General features: G+C 41.7%; 1 long non-coding RNA gene across 4 annotated transcripts in view; it reads right to left on the reverse strand.

The window, feature by feature from the left end:
* Window positions 1-20,232, reverse strand: part of LOC123605831 — a 180,033-nt gene that overhangs the window by 91,578 nt on the left and 68,223 nt on the right. Inside the window, exon 3 of one of the 4 annotated variants that reach the window (XR_006715917.1) lies at window positions 8,135-9,403. The exons of 2 other annotated variants lie outside the window; for them this stretch is intronic. This is a non-coding gene — a long non-coding RNA (uncharacterized LOC123605831). Of the gene's footprint in view, window positions 1-8,134; window positions 9,404-10,373; window positions 11,956-20,232 lie in introns of those variants that run through there. One more of the 4 variants, XR_006715918.1, reaches the window with a different exon arrangement.

The following is a 20,232-nucleotide window of genomic DNA, read 5'->3' on the forward strand; positions in this document are numbered from 1 at the left end:
CTATAATAAGACATGAGATTCAGGATATTTAGCTTACTGGATTTATTGAGGCCCCTGTCTCATTCTACCTTGTATGACTTTATATATCCCATCACTCATGGGTTTTTCTTCAGAAGTTTTGACACCTCTCAGCAATCATCATCATGAGTGCACCTGCACTGATTGGGTCCACATATTTATGATACATGTAACATACTGTGACATAGGTTTTGTCAAAGCGGTAGACAGAAACTATTCCATGTTGTCTACAATAAGCTACTTACAAGAAGAACCTGTAAACTCCGGATTTCTTAGGCAAGTTGGCTTTATTTCAAACTCATTCCTATAATAATCTTTTTTACTTTTTTAAATTTTTAGTATTTATTTTTGAGAGACAGAGAGAGAGAGACAGAGTGTGAGCAGGGGAGGGGCTGAGAGAGAGGGAGACACAGAATCCGAAGCAGGCTCCAGGCCCTGAAATGCCAGCACAGAGCCCGACGTGGGGCTCGAACCCACAAGTGGTGACATCATGACCTGAGCTGAAGTCAGATGCTCAACTGATTGAGCCACCCAGGCACCCCAGTAATAATCTTTTTAAACCCCCATGGAAATCAAATTATAATTTATATGGCTATGGAGGAATGAGCTATTTGGAAACACTTAGCATGCCTCTGCCTTTAAAGGAAACAAAATGTCACCTAAATGGTATTTGTTTTCATTTTTTTACCTTAATACATCCAGTTGGCTTATATTGAGGGTTCGCTGCCAGTAAATTCATGTCCTGCTCGAAATCTGCACTGATGTGTATTTTATCTCAAAAAAGAATCTCAGAGTCTCTACCAAGTTACACTTTTCTCCTGACGACTCGGGAAGTTGTGGTCAGGATAATACGAACTACCTGTCTCCACAACCCAATGATCTTCATGTGATAGATGATCTACAAAAATAGTTTCCCACAATTCCACCTATCCCTGACACACATGCTATTCCTAACACCAAGGTGGGGGGTGGGAGGCTATTTCCCTTTCCTTGAAACTGGACTGGCCTCATGACACTCTCAGACCAAAAAAAAAAAAAAAAAAAAGGCAACCAAAATGACATTATGTGATTTCTGGGCCTACCCCCTTAAGAGATTCGGCAGGTTTCCTTGTGCCTTTCTGAGATCCAGATGCCGTGTGAAGAAGCACGGGCTACGTCGCTGAATGATGAGAGACCATGAAGAAACAGAAAGAGTCAATCAGTCCTCTGCTGTTCCATCCACCCCACCTAAGGTTCCCAGGCCTGTGAATGAGGTGGTCTTGGCTCCTTCACATCCAGTTAGAGGACCACAGGGAACAAAGACCAGCCAAGCCCTGGCCAAATGGCAGGACTGTGAACAGCGAAGTAGTTGTGGTTACTTTAAGCCACTGAGTTGTGCAGTGGTTTGTTATACAGGCATGATAAATAAGACAGATGACGGAATTGAAGCGTAAGAGGCCATCACAGCTAGTCAAGTAGCAAAGCTGGGATTTGAACCCAGGCAACCCCGCATCAGAAGCCACACTTTTAATTACTATCCTATGATGACTGTTTGGCTGTAAACAAAAAGCAAAACTGAATGAGAAGGTAGATCAAAACCACAGTCTAAGAGGCAGGTATGAATAAAGGAAGGGGAAAAGACAATAAACAAAACAAAACAAAACAAAGATTAGGCCAGGGATCTGAGGCAACAGAGTCAAGAAAAGTATATAGGAAACAACATGGTTTTCAACATGTATTTTTGCCCTTTAACCCCTGCCTGAAGCAGGATATGTTTACCTCGATCTTCATGCATGTACACTATCCCTTAGAGTCCCATAAAAGAGGCAGCAGTTAAGAGCTTGAACTCAAGGGGCATCTGGGTGGCTCAGTCACTTAACCGTCAGACTTGAGCTCAGGTCATGGTCTTGCGGTTAGTGGGTTCGAGCCCCACGTGGGGCTCTGTGCTGACAGCTTAGAGCCTGGAGCCGCTTCAGAGTCTCTGCCTCCCTCTCTCTCTGCCCCTTCCCCACTCACACTCTGTCTCTCACTCGCTCAACAATAAATGAAAACATTAAAAAAAAAAAAAAAAAAGATCTTGAACTCTGAGTTCAATACCTCTCATCTCAAGCCCCTTCACCTTAGCTGTGTACTCTGCCCACATCACTTAACATCTCTGAGTCTTCCTCTAATCCATCTATAAAAGAGCCAAAACAATTTCAACTAACTCATAATTTGTTATAAGATTAAGTAAAATAATATACGCCTGATGAAGGGCCTCCTGGGTGGCTCAGTTGATTAAGCGTCTGACTCTTGGTTTCGGCTCAGGTCATGATCTCACAGTTGTTGCGGGTTTGGGCCCCGCATGGGGCTCTGTGCTGGAGGTGCGGAGCCTGCCTGGGATTCTCTCTCTCCCTCCCTCTCTACCCCTCCCATGCTCACACTGTCTCTCTCTCAAAATAAGTAAATAAACTTGAAAAAAATTAAAAATATAAATCCTGCTGGTTAAATCTCAGCAAATGAGAGTTTTTATTTTGATGAAAACCTACTTCACACTGTGGCCCAGAGACATTCCTCCGTACACCTTTGGCAGTGTTCCTTGTTTGGTCTGGTCTCAGATCTTCCACATTCTATTTGCAAATTCACGTGCAGCGTCAGCCACCAGATGTCTGTCCTCCCACACTGCTGTAGGCTAATTCCTCCTCGTGCACACACTGCTAAACTGCCATACCTGTTTGGCCTACAGGTTCAGAAAACTCTATTTTAAGCCCCCAACTGACTGCCAAATCTGAAAACCCCCTATCCAACCCCGGAATCTCATTTTGCATCTCTTGCCATGTTAAACAGTAAATAAATTACCCCCTGATCAAGGCAAAAGCTCTTTCAAAAGGGCCTTCCCTTTCCTTTCTTCTTTTATCATCAATCTTTGTTGCTAGTCAGGTCATTTTTTTTATAATGACATCTAAGCTCTCTGCTCCCATGGGCATCTGATACAGCCTGCTCTCTCTCAGCCTGTAATGCCCCAATCCTCCCTTTCTTTTCCCATTATCTCAAATTCCCCAGCCACTAGAGTGATACCAACAAGCTGACAACTCACTTGGCTGCCAGACCTCTTCTAAGTACTCATTAATTCGGCTGGTTCCAGAACAACATGCCTTACTACCAGATGCAATTCTCTTCCCTTGCTTTTCGTTTTCCAAGCAAGGGGCCTGCACCTTGGAGTGGCTATGATGGATTGTTTTTAACTTTAATTTATTCCTGCATGCATAAAGAAAGCATGAGGATCCCGGTTCCCTTGATTAATGTAGCGATACACCCTGAGAGCCTTCATTTTTGTTCCCAATCACATTTGGGAGGATGTGTCCATGGCATGCAATAGTGGTAGTCACCACATTCTGCCTGGGGCGATGTTCTTCCCCTGAGTCTCCACAGACTCCCGGTTGAGCTTCATCCTCTGAGCTGGGCTACTCCGCATTTTACATTCCACCATGAGTTTTCTCTTTTCTCTTTCTTCTTGGGATATCATGAAATATCTGGCTTTTATTTTTTTTTTTAATTTTTTTAACTTACATCCAAATTAGTTAGCATGTAGTGCAACAATGACTTCAGGAGATTCCTTAATGCCCCTGACCCATTCAGCCCATCCCCCCTCCCACACCCCCTCCAGTAACCCTCTGTTTGTTCTCCATATTCATGAGTCCCTTCTGCTTTGTCACCCTCCCTGTTTTTATATTCTTTTGCTTCCCTTTCCTTATGTTCATCTGTTTTGTCTCTTAAAGTCCTCATATGAGTGAAGTCATGATTTTTGTCTTTCTCTGACTGACTAATTTCACTTGGCATGATACTGTCTAGTTCCATCCACGTAGCTGTGAATGGCAAGATTTCATTCTTTTTGATTACCGATTAATACTCCATTGTATATATATACCACATCTTCTTTATCCATGCATCCATCAATGGACATGTGGGCTCTTTCCATACTTTGGCTATTGTTGATAGTGCTGCTATAAACATAGGGGGGGCATGTGTCCCTTGGAAAAAGCACACCTGTATCCCTTGGATAAATACCTAGTAGTGCAATTGCTGGGTCGTAGGGTAGCTCTATATTTAGTTTTTTGAGGAAGCTCCATACTGTTTTCCAGAGTGGCTGCGCCAGTTTGCATTCCCACCAGCAGTGCAAAAGAGATCCTCTTTCTCCGCATCCTTGCCAACATCTGTTGTTGCCTGAGTTGTTAATGTTAGCCAAGAGAAATGTAACTTTTAGAAGAAACATTGAACACTCCCTAAGAGAATCTAGTCCAATCAAGTAACAATGCCTCACATTTCCAGGAGGAAGCAGTAATTCCTACAGCACAAAGCATCAGTCACTTCTAGCAACAATACTGGTAACACTTCCAGAGAGTTTCCACAGAGATAGAAAGGACATGTTCCTCAGGAAAAAAAAGGACAGCAAAGCCCAGTGACATTCGCTCACTCTCTGAAAACTTGAAAACCAACAGATGAAAAGACAAATCAAAAATCTCTTACAAACCTATTTTCCCCAAATAGATGAGAGAGACGGAAGCCTGATAGATAGCCCAACCCTACCAACTACTAGAGAAGAACAGGGAGAGTCAATGAAAGTATCCAAAAAATAAGAAGATATTTTTGTTTCAAAGTCATTTGCCATATTTTTATTACAAAGTGTACCGAAATCATAGCGTGGGTCTGGGGGAGTAAAAGGCTTTCTTTGTTCATAGACTATCAGATGAACAGATCACAAAAATGTGAGTGTCTTCCTTTCTTTGGGATCTGGTACACGGAAAGCTGGAGCAGAGAAGGAGAGCCAAGTCGAGACCAGGAATTTGCGGACAGAAAGGCTGCAGCATCTTTCTAGTTGAAGAAGACTTTCTTAGCAGCAACTCAACAATCCTGACAATCCCTTCAAGGGGATTCTCATTCCCACCTCACTCCCTCCCTACTGGCCAGACTATGTGTCATTCCCCTCCATCACGGGTGACATTGTGATGCCTCAGGAGCACTGCTCCTACTAGTCCTTTATTTGGAATTCCCAACATCCTCCCTTCTGACTACTTCCCCTACTCTTTGAAATCCTATTTGACACACATACGTATTCAGTATTTGTATGTATTCAGTTCAAATGTATTCAGTATTTCTATGGAGACTTCTCTGGTACATCTAGCTGCAATTTCTCACTCCTTCATTAGAATCCCGTCATCATCAATATGGCTAGCACTCATCAAGGCTCTTTTTTGTGTGTTCTGTTATAAAGCAAACATATTATTCAGGGTCTTTGTGGTATTAATTACTGCCTGTTTGGAGAGGCAGGGAGTGTGACGGATCAAGGGAAATGAAATGTGTGCTCTCAAGGGAATGTCTATCAGAATGTTGTTGGCGTTGTCATCGCCATCATCCCCATCAGCATCAACCATTATTTAACTGGTGCAGTTGCCCCATGGTTGATACATTCTCTGCCCCCTGAAATTCATGTGCTCCCCTGATTTTTCCTGTCCTCTGCATTAGAGGGGGCTGTGTGACTGGCTCTGACAAATGGGCTCTGTGCAGATGTGGCATGTGTCCCTTCCAACCTGAAGCATTTAAGAGCTGAGGAATAATGATCCCTGTCTTCCAGCTCTCTTTCCTTTTCCAGCAAGGTATGCATTGAAGTGGCAATGTCACAAGATTGAGGTGACCTGGATGACTGCTGAGCCAGTGGATGGATAGCAGTTGCCCTGGGGAGCCCCCTGACTCACAGCAGATTTTGTGTGAATGAAAAATAAACCCTTGTTGGGTTGAGCATCTGAGTTTGGGGAGGATATGTTAGGGCAGCACAGTCTATCCAAACCAATACATATCTAAGAGTTGGGTGCTCTTACTATGCCCATTTCTAAATGAGAAAACCAACACAGAGAGAATAGAGCTATGTGTACAAAGTAGGAACAGAACCACATTCCCTCATGTGCATGATCAGATCAAAACACCACCAACAGAGCCTACTGGAAAAATGTAAAGCTTATCAACAAACTCATTACTCAGAGAGAACCACCATTGTCACTAATGTGAAGACCGGATTTACTATTATGCTAAATCTAAATCACAACAATAACAAAAAATCATGGTGGAAGGGAAAATGGAATCTATCAGAGAGATATACTGATTCAGTAGATTGCTTCACTCTCAATTTTTTTCTTTAATGATTTTATCTATTTGCATATATTTCATGCATGTACTAAGTAAACTGTGTATATTGTCTCACTCTAGTGAAACTACTAATTTTTTTGTCAGAGCATTTATTGATACATTCATTCATTCAACATATATTTATTAAATGTCTATCATATGCCGAGCACTCTGATAGCCCAGAGGGTTTGGCAGTGAAAACCACAAGCATAATTTCTACCCTCAGGGAGTACTGATAGTCTCATGGATTGGGAGGTCATAGGTCACCAGACAGATATAAATGAAAACAGTGATGAATGCTCTAAGGAAAGGGAACATGGTTCTAGAAAAACATTTGATGATAGAACCTTACGTGGATGGGACCATGTAAGTGTTAGTTGAAAATATGGAACTTGAACAAAGATCCAGAAGCCAAGTCGGAGTTGAATATGGGATCAGGGTGAGAAAGAGGAGAGCATTCTAGACTGGGAAACAGCTCAGATAAAGGTTCAATGCCAGTAAAGTGCAGTCTGAAAAACCGAGAGGTCATTCTATAGGACATTAGAATTTCCATGAAAAAAATGATTTGAAAGATGAGACTCAAGAGTTAAGCAGAGAACAGACAGCTTAACACCTGCTTGGCCTGGGACACAGTGCTTGAGGAGAGGCCACTACCTGTTCTCTTAAAATCCTTCCTACTCTTCTTTCAATCAAAGAACACTTGTTTTTTCAACTGTGCACAAGGCAACCTGGAATAAAATCTACATTCACTAGCCTTCTTTACAACTAGTTATAACCTTGGCCCTAAGTGATTTATAGGATATAAGCAGAAATGGTGTGTGCAACTTGTAGCAAAGTTACTTAACAGGGAGAGTGCCCTTTGCAACTCCATTATCTTTACTGCGGGCTAAAATACTGATGTAATGGCTGGAAGTGAGCAGCCATTTTGGACCAGGAGACGTACATGGAAAAGAAAATACATGTGACAGGAAAACAGTATAGAAGAAACCTTGTTCTCTGATGCCATATACCATCCCTAGATGGACTTCCCCTAGCTTCTAAAATATGAAAAAAATTCACTTCAACCTTCTTTAAGCCACTGCTGTCTGGGGATTTTTTTCCCCCTTATTTCCATCTAAATGCAACCTAACCCAATGCTGCATATTAAATAAACATTTATTAAACTCCTTTAAAATGCTATTACATGATTTAGGAAATTGACATAATCATAATTGGAAGATAAATTTTCACTCAAGATTTCTAAGTGAGGAGCAAGGTTAGTGTACATTTTGCACAAAATCTTTGAAAGGAAAAATCGTATTTTAAGAAGAAATGCTGCATAACAAATTAAGAGTGTCCATTTAAAAGAGAATCATTATTGGGAGGCCTGGGTGGATCCGCTGGTTAAGCTTCTGACCCTTGATTTTGCCTCAGGTCATGATCTCCTGGTTTGTGAGATAAAGCCCCACACTGGGCTTTGCACTGACAGCACAGAGCCTGCTTGGGATTCTCTCTCCCTCTCTCTCTGCCTGCCCCATCTGTCTGTCTGTCTCTCTCTCTCAAAATACATAAATAAACTTTAAAAATAATTAAATAAATAAGAATCATTTTTTAAATGTTTATTTTTGAAAGAGACAAGAGAGAGCACATGAGCGAGGGGGGGGGAGGGGGAGGGACAGGCAGAGAGGGAGACACAGAATCTGAAACAGGCTCCAGGCTCCACACTGTTGGCACAGAGCCCAATGTGGGGCTCAAACTCACAAACCATGAGATCATGACCTGAGCTCAAGTCGGGTGCTTAACCGAGTGAGCCACCCAGGTGCCCTGAGAATCATTACTTTTTGTTTTGTTTTTTTTTATAAATTTTTTTTTTTACATTATTTATTTTTGAGACAGAGAGAGACAGAGCATGAACAGGGGAGGGTCAGAGATAGGGAGACACAGAATCTGAAACAGGCTCCAGGCTCTGAGCTGTCAGCACAGAGCCCGACACGGGGCTCGAACTCACGGGCCGCGAGATCATGACCTGAGCCGAAGTCGGCCGCTTAACTGACTGAGCCACCCAGGCGCCCCAAGAATCATTACTTTTTCAAGGCATACTTTTTCAAATCACTGGACACTACTCCTACTCCAGCAAGTCAGCTTCTTTACGAAACTAAGTTGTAGAGCGTGGGAACAAATAGACATCTAACAATCTGAGCAGGTCTGCTCAGACCACAGCAGCTAATGACTAGAGCGATGCACATCTTTTGCCGCTGGCTTTCCAATGCTGGAAAAAATACTGTGAAAGTCAAGATTCTGTCTCTGTTTATAATTTGAGGCACGGCTAATCGTGAAGACAAGAATGGGTACGGTCCCCAGCTCTTCTTTATTTGCCCACTGATGTCCTGTGTCTTCTCCTAGCTGCTAAGCTACACACAGAGACTTGAGTCACTGAACTGTGGAAGCGTCCTAGAAGACTGAGGCCTGGAGGGTAGAGAGGAGAGCACCCCACACCACTTACTGCAAGAACACTGATTAAGAGGTACTGAGAAGAATTACTGCCAGACTTTTTAGATAGCAGCAGTACAGGCATTTGAAGTTTGGGCTTCTAGACATGAGGAAGATGAGCAGCACACATATAACGAACATTCCTTAGCTTCCAAGGAGGTACCAGCACTAAGCTGCAGACTGCATGTAATCAACGGTCAAACTTTCCCTCCGCACTTCCAAAGAAATGCCAAATCTGAAAAAGATGAAAATGACTATGGGCCAAACAAGCAAACTTTTCTTCGGCTGAACTCCACGTCAGTCAATAAGAGGAAGGGCAGACGAGGGCTCAGTGAGCACAGAATCTAATTCCATGTGACAGTAGAGGAGATGACTGAGGACAGAGAGGGAGTCTGTCCCCTGTGGTCACGCAGCTGGACACTGTAGCTGGATTCACAGCAGGGCCTTCTGTTGCTCGGCTTTCTCTCCACAGCATCCCGCCACGTGGTGGTGCCTCTTAGCCCCATTGCTTCCTCCTCTTCCACCAGGATCAGCCATTGTGCAACACAACGGCATCTTGGGAGTCTTGAAAACCTGTGCGAGTGCAAAGTCATACTGCCTTCTGCCATGACGTTTCCCTGCCTTCCCCCAAACTTGTGGGAAGTGCTGGGTCCTGACATTTGCACGGAGACAGGAGCTGTGAGAGAAAAAGCCACTGCCACTAATTCAAAGGCTCAGCCTATGGAAGGAATGGCTTTGTGCCGGTCGCAGCCTGTATGCTTCCTTCCCTTGGCAAGATCTGACAGAAAAAAAGGAGAGAAGTGGGGAATCAGATGGCTGCTTTTGCAATCCCCATTTTACAGATGAGAAGACCAAGGAATGGTGGGACTAAGGTACTCCCAGGATTCAAACCCCAGGTCTTCTGATTCCCAGTGTGATGCTCTCCCCATTGTGATACTGTGCTTCCAGACATTTGCGGTATAAAATTATGCAAGAATGCAGAAAAGTCACTAATCCTAACAAAATAAAGTAGGCTCCTGTTTTAGGTTGAATTTGTCCCCCTAAAAAGATATGTTAAAGTCCTAACCCCTAACCCCTCAGAATGTGACTTTATTGGTTAAAAGGGCTCTCACAGATGTAATCACTTAAGATGGGTTCATAGTGGAGGAAGATGGGCCCCTAATCCCATGTGACTGTTGTCCTCATAAGAAGGAAGCCACATGAACAGAGACATACAGGAAGGCACCATGTCACTACAAGGACGGGAGTAACGCACCTACAGGCAAGGATGCTGAAGACATATTGTCAGCAAACGACCAGAAGCCAGGAAGAGGCAAGGAGGGGCTCTTCTCCACATTTTCTCAGAGGTAGCAGGGCCCTGTGGGTAGGAGCTTCCAAAACAGCCAGCAAGACAATAAATGTCTGTTGTTCTAAGCCACCCAATTGGTGGTAGTTTATTATGGCAGCCCTAGGGAATTACTACAGCTCCCATTTAGACAAATCATAAACAAGGGAGAAGCATAAACAGCTTAGCGTCTGGTAGAGATACAAAAGCACCCATGTAGAATCACTTGGCCTCAGGCTACAACACCAATTCCCTGGGTGACCATGGGCACGTTAACTCCCTTCTCTCTGTCTCCACTTTAACAACAAAAAAGCAGAAATGGAAATAGTAGCTCTCTTACAGTTTGAGGTTAAGGTTAAATGAGGCAATGCATGTTAAAACACATAGCACAGACAACACACAGAACATAATAAGGACTCAAGAATGTTATTATCACCATCATTATTCATTTTTCAAGGCAGATTTAAATACAAGGTGAGGAAGAACAGGAAAATAATTCACAAACTTAACAGAAGTCTCTATAATCAACCTTCTGTTCATGAATACTACAACTAGCTACAAGATGCATGTGACTATTTAAATTTAGATTAATAAAAGGAAACCAAAATCTTAGTTTCTAAGGCACACTAGCAACATTTCAAACACTTAACAGTCACATGTGGTTACTGGGGCTACCATATTGGTCAATACAGGGTAAAACATTTCTAGTATTCCAAGAAATTCTATTAGACAGCAAAGTCATCACCCTTGCTGCATTAAGGCCTAGGGTAGAGACTCTGCAGCAACAGAGGCCAAGATGTCAAAGTTATGTTATTTTCTTTTCCGCTTATAAAGAATTCCCAGTGCTGAATCAGTAAATGGACATTTAAAAAATCCCTTTATCAGTGGCAAACATAAATGTCAGTTCTTATCACAACTTCAAATAGAATTCATAGCTACCTAAAATATTTCATCTACAGTTGGCTATGTTAGAAGCCATGAAATGGAGTGTGTATTAATCATATGATTACCAGGATATGAATAGCTTCCTTAACAGTATCCATAAAAATGGAAAGGCCTTTGAATTTTCGAAACAAGAATTGGTACAAACACATGTAAAATGAGCCCTAAACTCACTCCAGATTAAGAGAGGCCATTCTGGTGTAACATGTTGACCACACAAATACATTTTAAAAGTTGAGCACCTGGGATGGATTAAAAACCACATGGAGGACTGTAGCCAAAGCAAAGAAAATACAAAAATAAGCGATAGAAGAGAAATCAAAGTGACAATATGGTTTACAAGTCTCCGGTGAGATGTCGCCTAAAATGCTTTGTTCCCTGTAATTGGGCTATCACGAAGACATCATACGATGAACACCCAGGAGACAGCCCACGATGCTTCTACTCTTGATAACATTTCTGTTTCAATCGAGGGGGAAATCACACTTCAAGAAAAAGCAAATCAAAATAGAGAAATAAAGTTTGGTTTCCTACAAATCAGAGAAGACATCAAAGAACAATCAAATTCTTGAACCAAAGCCCAAAACTCTAACGAAATCACTTAATCCCAAGCATAATAGGGTCATGGTGCACATGAGCAGAGATGTGGATAATATGGATTTTGGTCCCATTGCACTTTTTATAGTAAGAGAAAGTCCTGATCGACGGAAGTGATAAGGCCCAGGCATGTGGGAAGTAATCCCAAAGGGGTCACAGTGGAAGTCCAGTGACCTCTTACTGTCCAGCCATGCTTTATCTCACACACATCGCCCACCATCAAATGAGTTCCTAGGGCAGACCGAGGAGACCAGGGGTGCCTGCCATAGTCACCCTGTCAAGATGTCCCCTGCCTCAGGAAATGATCACATCCTTCGGTCTTCCACATCAAATTTCACAGATTCTCCAAGTTCTCTTCTTTCTACCTCATAAATGTTAGTGTGGGAAGTGGCAGGGTCTGGCGAGCACACCCCAGTAAAGTCCTTCCATCCTTTTCCCTGAAAGTGAAATCCCTTCCAGCCTTTTCCCTGAAAAGGGAAGAAAAAAGATTAATGAAAGAGAAGATCCATACAAAAGAAGGGGTCAGAGAAAGAACATCTAAGAAAGAACCTTTCTAAAGAAGAAGAACCCCTCTCCAAGCGAAACCACCATTGCCTCTCTGACAGCTCAAAGAGAAAATGCGTCAATTTTAACATCATGGCAACAACCCACTGATGCTCCATAGTCCTTTCATGGAGCCTGCCACCTGAATAGATGTGCTCATCTCCTCTTCCTTAGAGGGTTTCTGCACATATCAAGGTAGCCTCAAGTCAAAGGCATGCTACAGGTAGGCAGTCCAACTATGAGTTGTTTCTGAGGTCCGATCCTGGACTGGTCCTACCACCATACAATACACAAAAGCTATCACACCCTTGCTGTGTACACTATTAAGAAATACAAGCAATATATTGCATGATTTATTTCTGGACACACCTTTGCCACATAAAATGGGTTTGTTCCTCTACCTGAGCAGGAGGTTCTAGGCTGTTCAACCAGCTAGAAAGTGTATGCTCTAAAATGGTATATGTGTGTTGCAAGATAATGACTACATTCAATGATAAAGAATGAGGTTAGGGGCGCCTGGGTGGCGCAGTCGGTTAAGCGTCTGACTTCAGCCAGGTCACGATCTCGCGGTCCGTGAGTTCGAGCCCCGCGTCAGGCTCTGGGCTGATGGCTCAGAGCCTGGAGCCTGTTTCCGATTCTGTGTCTCCCTCTCTCTCTGCCCCTCCCCTGTTCATGCTCTGTCTCTCTCTGTCCCAAAAATAAATAAACGTTGAAAAAAAAATTAAAAAAAAAAAAAAAGAATGAGGTTAATAAAAGACAAGAGCATCAGAAAATGACTCTGAAGATTCAAACCTCTTAGTAGAAATTTTAAGAAAAAGGAATAGCCCAGTAAGCCATCAGAGCAACAGAGGTTGCTGTATTTAATGGCATATTGGTGACAACATCAGAAATAGTTTTAGTCTAGTATAAAAGGGATCTCAGTTTTAAATCAGCCTGGGCCCCTATCTCAGAACTTCAGAAGCTGTCTCTGGAAGGTCTCTCCCAGTTCTGTCCCTTCTTTTTTGCTAGTGTCTACATGTCCTGGGGGCTTCTTGAGTCCCACAAGAGGATACCCAACTGAGAAGACCTGGGGATTTTGTTTTGCTACACTTAACACTCATCTGCCAACATGTTGTAAAAAGCAGTCCATGCAACCAAACGTCATTCAGCTGTGATCTACACGAAAAACAAAATCGATGGGTAGATCCAAGGATAAGCAATTCCCCAAAAAATACTAACAAGATAATCCTAAAAATAGCAAAAAATACTGTGTGTTTACTGTGTGCCTGGCTTTAATCTAAACAATTTACACATAACTCTGTTAATCCTTGTAACAACTCTATGAAATAGGTACTATTATTATCTCTATTTGATATATATAAGAAACTGAAGCATGGCAAGACCAAGTAGTTTGCCCAAGGTCACATATCCAGGCATAAAGTTTCCAGAGACTGTATTCTTGACCACTAACTCTCCTACTTGCAAAGAGACACAAATTTAAGCGCACCCTTGTTTCTTTTAATAAAACACAAGAGAGTGAAAGGGTAGCATTAGAGTGAGAACTTTAAATTCACATAAAGATGTTTTTAGAAAAGAAATCATCTTCAGATATTAGTATAGAGAGGCACAGATAAATATCAAATTACTTAAAGCTGCTGCACAGCAAAGGAAGCAGTCAACAAAACTAAAAGGCAGCTAATGGAATGGGAGAAGATATTTTCAAATGACATATCCAGTAAAGAGTTATAAAACAAAATATATAAAGACCTTATAAAACTCAACACCCCAAAAATGAATAATCCAATTAAAGTGAGCAGAAGACACAAATAGACACCTTTCCAAAGAAGACATCCAGATGACCAACAGACACATGAAAAGATGCTCCGTAGCACTCATCATCAGGGAAATACAAATCAAAACCACACTCAGATACCACCTCACACCGGTCAGAGTGGCTAAAACGAACAAATCAGGAGACTACAGATGCTGGAGAGGATGTGGAGAAAAGGGAACCCTCTTGCACTGTTGGTGGGAATGCAAACTGGTGCAAGCACTGTGGAAAATAGCATGGAGGTTTGTGAAAAAGCTAAAAATAGAACCACCCAATGATCCAGCAATCCCACTACTTGGTATTTACCTAAAGAATACAAAAACACTAATTCAAAGGGATACACGCATCCCAAAGTTTATAGCAACACTATCTACAATAGCCAAATTATGGAAATATCCCAAGTGTCCATCAATTAGTGAATGGATAAAGAAGATGTGATACACACACACACACACACACACACACACACACACACACTATGGAATATTACTCAGCCATAAAAGGAATGAAACCTTGCCATTTGTCAATGACATGGAAGGAGCTCGAGAGTATTATGCTAAGCAAAATAATTCAATCACAGAAAGTCAAATACCATATGATTTCACTCGTGTGGAATCTAAGAAACAAAACAATCAAAGGGGAAAAAAGAGAAGAGAGAGAGAAAGGCAAACCAAGAAACAGACTCTTAATTGTAGGGAACAAACTGATGGTTACCAGAAGAGAGCTGGGTGGGGGATGGGTTAAATAGGTGATGAGGATTAAGGAGTGCACCTGTCCTGATGAGGCCCAGGGAAAGTACAGAAATGCTGAATCACTATGTTGTACACCTGTAACTAATATTATTACACTACATGTCAACTAACTGGAACTTAAATTAAAACTTTAAAACCTATCAAATGATTTGAGACACTACTTATACATGTGTGTGCTAGCTTTGCAGTCAAGTTCAATGGGAAGTATAAAGCAGAATTTTTCCAGTGAAAGACTATAGGCAGGTGTTGAATACATGTGCTATTTAGTCCACATGATAGATTTTCAACTTTTTAAAAAATTCGCGGCCAAAATACAAAAGCTGAACATTTTTACATGTTCATGGCCTTAGGAGACACAGGTGCCCCAACTCAGTCCCAAACTTCAGACTTCTCTAAGAGAAGGTTTGTCAATGCCCTCTCATGCATGAATACTTAGAGCTAAAATGTACGTTTGTCCTTCAGAAGGAGCACAGGCTTGAGTTCACCACACTCACTACCACTCCCTTTTATCTTAAACCTGGCATCTTCCCTCGTTTATATTTCCCACTACAACCTCAGAAAACATCTGAGCACGTGAGTCCTAATTTGCAGGAAAGGAAAGGAAGTTAAAGAGGAAAAGATTCTGAACCAAAGGTGAAATAAAGGGATTCTGCTTCTAGCTGTGGGACTACTACCACTACCTCATCCCCCATGTACTCACTCTTTAAATGTGAGGCCAGTCTAGACATCAAAGTTGCACAGGTTATAAAACTTAGATAGCAGATGGAAGCAATAAATGTGATGTCACAGCAGTGAGAAAGGAGTTTGTCACTGTTACAAGGGCTACCTAGGAGCGGCTCTACCTGTGCATGGCATGACAAAGAGAACTGGTCTGGGCTGGTGATATGGGACATACAGTGACCTCTGAGGCATGACGGGCAGTTACCAATGTTGCTTCTCATTGGTGTATTTGGTGGACTCTTCAGATAAGAGAATGACTTTTCCTTTCACTCTGCCAATTTCTAAACTTCCCAATTTCACTTTGATATTTATAGGTGCATGTGGTTTGTTGTGTTTTTTTTTTTTTTGCTTTTTTACTCATGCAAATATGCAAAAACTTATTAATTCATTCCATAAATGAGGATGGAAAGGATGGAGCTATGGGCACTGTGCCAGGCGCTGTGATATAAATCTACAAGGTAAACCATCAAAGCACACTTTCACAGATGGCTGCCATTGCAGGGAAGGTTACTTCCAGGATCCGAAGGTCACAGTAATTAGCTGCAGATAACTGATACAACCTTTTCCTGAGGTGCATCCCAACTCTAGAGGGAAACGACTGATGCTTCACAAAATACTGAGGAGGATGGACTTTTTACAGGAAGAGCAGAGTCAGAATTTCATGGTAGGATCAAACATAATACAAAATCTGGAAGGGTAAGTAGATTCAGGAAGCAGAAAGAGAGAAGCAAAAATAAGGCTACAAAATCATGAGGAAGGCTCACCACTGTTCTTGAGTTGTGCAAGATTCTGCTGAAACACGACTTCATCAGAACACATATCAGAAACCACCCTCTAACAGCTTAGTTGTGGCACCATTTCTATGAAAGATGAAAGGGTATCTGGACTGTGCTGTCTGCATTCTGATTCCAGTCTTACATTCTGAAACCACCCAAAGCAAGGCTCTTCATTCAAGTGGGCTTAAGAGACATGTCTGCTCCATGGTCAGTCCCATTTCACAACAGGAGGGCGCTCATTTCCATCCTGCTTTAAGAGGTCCCCTTAAATCTACAGTAGATCTGGGAGAAGGAAGGGAAGATACACTCATGAATTCTTAGATGGAGGCAGAGAAAGGCCTTGGGTCAGGTGTTCCTGCCAGACTGTCCCTGCCAAGGGTTCTTCAAATACTCTTATATGAAGATTAGACGGTCAGTCAGCTGGAGCTCGGCGTATGCCATGTGAAGTTAGTAATTTTGTGGGAGTGAGTAGTGTGCTAATAAGTGTGCTGACCCACGGCTTCTTCTGAGGGCCAGTTCACCAACCACCTCCCAAACAGCTCCTAGGTAGTGCCGAATCCCTTCTTCCCAGAGCCACAGGTTTTAGGCTCCTTTCTCTATGATTTTCTTCTCATAGACTACTGCTCAACTACCCACCATCCACAAACCTATTTTCTTTGTTTGGCCCGCCAGGAAACCAGTGCCTTATTTAAAGCAGAACCTAATTTCAGCAGGCCAAAATTTGGTTGTCATTCCCTTCAGGACAGGGAGGGCTTGGTTTTTAAAATCAAATTACTTAATTCTATTTCATGGAAGTGAGGAACTATTTCCTTGTCATCCTTGGGGAAGACATCTCATTCTCAGATCAGCTAAACAACCTCTTCCAATGCAGCAGCAGCAACAATGAAAGACGTTCCATATTAAGATGGGTCAAACCTTTACTTACAATTTCATGTCTACTACGTATGCAACCTCACCATCCAGATAAGCTAATGGAATTAGGAGACAATTTCATCTTTTAAGCTCTTTATTTTGTTGGAATCCAGTGAAAACTTGAATATGGATCAACAAAGACTTCTTTACAGTCTGGCCTGTGTTCATAGGCAGGCAACAATCGTAGGGGTAAAGCGATACCTTGAATTCATACTTCCAAATTCCAGTTCAGACCTCAATTTAGATACTTAAACATTGTGTGTCCTTGGGTAAGTTACTTAACTTCTAGAAGCCTCCATTCTCTTACCTAGAGAATGGGAGTAATATAGCCTTGCTATACTGCCCAGTCCTAGGCAATACACTAGATCTGAACATCTGGACAGGCATCCAGCACAGTGCCTGGCACAGAGCAGGGGCAGGGCACATAAATTATGGCAATGCCCAGCATGGAAGAGACAGCAATTAAAACAAGGAGAAACTGTTCTCCCTGCTGCATCAAGGTTTAACAGGGCACCCAAAGAAAGGCTAAAGCTTCAACTATTGGCACAAACTATGTTTAAAAAATAAATTTTTGGAGAAAAAACAGACCAAAAACGTGTATCAAAAAGTTCACAGAAACTAAATGAATGGACAGATGGTCTGTGTTGAAGGATAGGAAGGCTCAATACTGTCATGATGTCAGATCTTCCCAACTTAATCTACAGATTCAAAGCAATCCCAATCAAAATCCCAGCAAGTTATTTCATGGGTATTAACAAACTGATTCCAAAGTTTATACAGAGAGGCAAAAGATGCAAAATGGCCAACGCAATATTGAAGGAAAACAAAGCTGGAGGACTAAAACTACCTGACTTCAAGGCTTACTATAAAGCTACAATAATCAAAACAGTATGGTATTGCAAATGAATACGTAAGCAGATCAATGAGTACACTGATAGCAGTAGAGTAGAAAGCCCTGAAGTAGACCCACGTATACACAGTCAACTGGTTTTCAAAAAGGAGCAAAGGAAATATAAAGATGTGAAGATAGTCTTTTCAATAAATGGTTCCAGCACAACTAGACACCCATATGCAAAGAAATGAACCTAGACACAGGCCTTATATCCTTCACAAAACTTCACTCAAAAATGGATCACAAATTTAAATGTAAAAATGCAAACTATAAACCTCCTACAAGACAGCACAGGAAAAATCCAGCTGACTGTGGGTATAGTTATAACTTTTTTAGATATGACATCAAAGGCACAATCCATGAAAGAATTAAAAGTAAAAAAAATTCTGCTCTGCAAAAGAAAATGTCAAAGGACAAGCCACAGACAGGGAGAAAGTATTTGCAAAAGACATATCTGATAAAGAACTGCTATCCAAAATACACAAAGAACACTTAAAACTTAATAATAAAAAAAAAAAAAACCACAGTTAAATACTGGGCCAAAGACTTTAACAAACACCTTACCAAAGAAACATGTAGATGTTAAATAAGCATGTGAAAACATGCTCCAAATCATGCCATCACACAAATACAAAATTAAAAACAACAAAATACCACTAAACACTTATTAGAATGGCCCAAATCCAGAACACTGATAACACTAAATGTTGGTGAGGATACAGAACAATAAGAAGTCTCATTACTGGGGTGCCTGGGTGGCTCAGTCGGTTAAGCGTCCGACTTCGGCTCAGGTCATGATCTCACGGCTCGTGAGTTCGAGCCCCGCGTCGGGCTCTGTGCTGACAACTCACAGCCTGGAGCCTGTTTCAGATTCTATGTCTCCCTTTCTCTCTCTGACCCTCCCCCGTTCATGCTCTGTCTCTCTGTCTCAAAAGTAAATAAACGTTAAAAAAAAAATTAAAAAAAAAAAAGAAGTCTCATTACTGCTGGTGGAAAAGAAAAATAGTACAGACACTTTGGAAGACAGTTTGGTAGATTCTTAAAAAACTAAACATACACTTAGCATACAATCCAGCAATCACATACATCAGTATTTAGCCGAAAGAGTTAAAAACATGTCTGCACAAAAACCTGCACCTGGATGTTTATAGCAGCGTTAGTCACAATTGCCAACACCTGGAAGCAAGCAAGATGTCCTTCAGTTCATGCATGGGTAAACTGTCGTACACGCAGACAAGAGAGTATTATTCCACACTAAAAGAAAATGAGCTAGGAAGCCATGAAAAGACAAGGAGCAAACTTAAGTACATATTACGAAGTGAAATAAGCCAACCTGAAAGGCTGTATACTGTATGATTCCAGTTATAGGACATTCTGGAAAAAGTAAATCTATCGAGACAGTAAAAAGATCAGTGGTTGCTGGGAAGGGGAAGGGGGGATGAACAGGCAGAGCACAGAGGATTTTTAGGGTGGTAGAAATACCCTGTTAGGATACCATAATGCTGGATACATATCATTATACATTTGTCCAAATACCAAGAATAAATTGTAACATGGGGCACCTGGGTGACTCAGTCCGTTAAGCAGCCGTCTCTTGGTTTCTGCCCAGGTCACGATCTCAGGGTTCATGAGTTCGAGCCCCACATCAGGCTCTGCACCAATAGTGCAGAGCCTGCTTGGGATTCTCTCTTTCTCACTCTCTCTCTGCCCCTTCCCTACTCGCACGCCCACGCCTGTGCTCACATGCACACACACGCACCTCCCTCTTTCTCTCAAAATAAATAAAATAAAAATAAATAAACAAAAAAAAATTTTAAAGAATAAACTGTAAACTATGGGCTTTGGGTGATTATAATTCATCCTTGTAGATTCATCACTTATAACAAATGTACCATTCTGGGGGGCATGCTGATAATCAGGTAGGCTGCACATATGAGGGAGAAGGGGTATATGAAATATTTTGTACCTTCCCTTCAACTTTACTTGGAACCTAAAACCTTTTTTAAAAAATGAAGTCTCAATTTAAAACAAATTGTTGAACAACGTTGATTCATTCAGCCAATCTATACTGAGTAATGACTTTATACCAGATGAGAACTAAGCACTGGGGGTATAAATGCTGAAAAATATTTGGTTAGTTTCTGTTATCATGGAGCTATGGGGAAATAAAAGTAAATAAACAAGTGACAAAATTAAATTGGGATACTGCTCAGGACAATAGATAATATTCTGGAAGTAGGTGCCTAATAAAGACCCCTTTGGGAAAAGCAGCTTTCCCAGAGGTCCTCTAAGCTGAGACCATAAGGGCAGGCAGCAACTAGCAAAGTGAAGAAGGAGGG

This window comes from Leopardus geoffroyi, chromosome A2, assembly GCF_018350155.1.
Source record: "Leopardus geoffroyi isolate Oge1 chromosome A2, O.geoffroyi_Oge1_pat1.0, whole genome shotgun sequence".
Classification (NCBI taxonomy): Eukaryota; Metazoa; Chordata; class Mammalia; order Carnivora; family Felidae; genus Leopardus; species Leopardus geoffroyi.